Genomic DNA, 2,402 nt, shown 5'->3' on the forward strand with positions numbered 1-2,402 from the left:
AATGATGGCAAGCTGTGAAAAACGCTGTCAAAGTTTTCGAAGCGAAAAAAATGATTTATTTTAAATCAGTAAGCAGCGCAGGTCTAGTATTTGCACAGTTCAGCTTGAGTTGACCCTTGTTAATCAGTTCATAGAAGTTTAGATTTTTATACAGTCATACCTTGATATATAGACTTCTCTGACGTTTGTGAATTGCACAAGTATCAGTGCAGAACTTTGGGTAAATTCAAAGGTTTTCTTGCACTAATACTTATAATTTACCCCGAGTTACAGGAAACTTATTTTATAGCGGAGGATAAGGTGTTTTTGTAGTGTATTTCTTGACTAAAGTTTTTACCTCAGCTCTGTAAAGTAATAAAGACAAAAGTATCCATTTCCTTTGCAAAATTTTATGACCGATCTGATGTCCGAATTAGTTGAAGTGATGTCCGATTTAGTTGAAGATTGAGTGCAGTTTTGTTGAAAGTTATTGAATATCATTTGGAGTGGTAACATTTTCAGCACTAAGTTTCCAAATTCTCGGAGAATATAAAATAAGACCATGTTCGTTAAATATTTAGATCAGGTAAGTCCTTTTTAAGGACTCGTAGAGATGTTTTGATGTTGACCCTAATAAAAAAAACAAAATGCGAACGATAAACCAAATGATAAACTATTCTGCAAATGGTTTGGATCATACCCCGAACATGCCGTTAAGCAAAATAACCATACGCATGGATGTCATTCAAACAAACAATTTCATGCTACCTATCAGAGTTGCGACCTATCACAATCACGATCGCCAAACAGCTGATGGTAGTAACGCTTTGTACATTCCTATCAATGTGCTCTCTCCATAACCATCCATCAAGTTGACGAAAGAAGTTAAAAGCAACTGGTGAATGTCGTCTTCTGATCGGTCACCGATCTGGTCATCGGTGCTCGTTTTGAAGCAGTTGCTGCTTTACTTGCTTATGTGAGTGTGTTGGTGAGTGAACCCAACAGATTCCGTTTCATGTTGCCTGCTTTGTTTGAAACTCACACAGTCGCGCCTGCCGAGACGAACTTGGAATGCGTAGGCATTGTTTTCATTTTCTTCTGTCGTTTCGCTCGTGATCATGATCGTACTGCAGAAGTCTTCACTGTTTTCGTTGTGCTTTTCATCATCAGCAGCGAGTGTAGCGTTTTGCTTGTGAGCAGCGACCATTACTGGTGATTGTTGTTTGCCATGGCTCTAACTCTCACTGCGCGACAAAACGATCTGTCAGCGATAGTCGGTTGGAGTGTCACGTGAGTGTCATGATGTTTTGCATCACTGCTACCTATAACTATTTAATATTCTTGCTTAGATGCCTTCTCATCAAAACGCCCAATTAACGCCTGGAATGTTACCGCTTTCTCTTTGAATTTGTTTATTTTTTTAAACAAAAACTATTAAGTTTTATAAGCATACGCCTTGGAATATTTTAACGCATACGTCTTTTCTAAGATTTAAGAATATATTGAAAGACGAGTTAACAGCCCTTACTGAACATTGTACATAAAGCTGGTTCCCAAAACAAACGACTAATTAAAAAAAATTCTTCAAGTCGTTTAAATTAAAAAAAAAAAACTACCAGGGACAACCCTATGGGGTTATACGTAATGGTGACGTAGGACTACATGGTCCTAAATAATAAATATTATTTGTTAACTACAGCAGAAGCTTGTGTTTTGTGTAGGAATATGATTTTGAGCGGGGTTCTCTCTGTTTATACTCTTTGGATGACGCGCTTGACATAGATGACACACAGCGACTCACGAAGAGTTATTGATTCTGAATAAACACCGTTTGGTGAGACCGGATGGAATTCATCTTTGAAAACTGTGTTAGAGAAATCGGTTTTTACAGGCAATCGGTGATAATTTTAATGATCATAGCAACAGTTGCACATTCGTGCAATTTTAAATAGTGACATGTTTAATGTATGACTACGTCTTTAATTTCTATACTGGGGTACACTTTGTTAAAGCCGAAAATGGAACATGAAACTAAATTATGAAAGATTTTGAACATTAATAACTCAGCTGCCCCTGGATCAATTTCAATAAGAAACTATTGAAAAAGTGGTAATGTCAAGCATTATCCAAAGTACAAATAAAAAGTGATAATTTGTTCACTGTTTTCATAAAATAAACGTTGTTCCCAAACGCAGCCGTCATAATCGAGTACCACTTGGCTGCACATCATTCTGCTTTAACCTGAAAAGATATAAAAGAGCGCTGCTGTCTAACCTCAACTCATTTTTGCTTCGGACGCCGTGATGAGCGGGCAGCGGTGTCAAACGTGTCTCTGGTCTGATCTACGAGAAAACACGAGGTGTGCTGAAGGTGTTCTTGGAAAATGTGATCCGTGATCCTGTCAACTATACTGAACACGCCAA

The sequence above is a fragment of the Ochlerotatus camptorhynchus genome, unplaced genomic scaffold (genome assembly GCF_037179485.1).
Source record: "Ochlerotatus camptorhynchus isolate MF236.1 unplaced genomic scaffold, CSIRO-AGI_Acam_v1.1 ptg000304l, whole genome shotgun sequence".
Taxonomy (NCBI): domain Eukaryota; kingdom Metazoa; phylum Arthropoda; class Insecta; order Diptera; family Culicidae; genus Ochlerotatus; species Ochlerotatus camptorhynchus.